Source organism: Penaeus monodon, chromosome 22 (genome assembly GCF_015228065.2).
Source record: "Penaeus monodon isolate SGIC_2016 chromosome 22, NSTDA_Pmon_1, whole genome shotgun sequence".
NCBI classification, from domain to species: domain Eukaryota; kingdom Metazoa; phylum Arthropoda; class Malacostraca; order Decapoda; family Penaeidae; genus Penaeus; species Penaeus monodon.
The window spans coordinates 8,560,961-8,561,372 of NC_051407.1; positions in this window are offsets into that span (position 1 = coordinate 8,560,961).

A 412-nucleotide genomic window follows, 5' to 3' on the forward strand; every position below is an offset into this window, starting at 1 on the left:
ATTGGTTTATTGATTATTTCAGGCATTAATTCATCTAAAGTACGACTGATTAGTGTTAAATGTACATATGGAACCGTTCAGCGATTAGGCTTTCATGTTAGGCACGTAGTTTTTCAAAACCGCAACGTCAGATTTAAAAGAAGTGTTTTAGGTTATATAAAACTAACTTTTGTTAACCATTGCTCACCTTTAGTGTTCTACTACATGAATGAGAACTTGTGTTGGTAAAATTATTTATATAGGCACGTTGTTGATACACATTATCATTATTATCATTTTCACCTTCTTTGTTTAGTTAAAACTCACGTGCTCTGTCTGTTTGATTACTTTTATATCTTCTTATTGAACACACCTTATTAATGGCTATGATACAGTACTTAGATTATTAGAATATCATAATGATAATATTCTA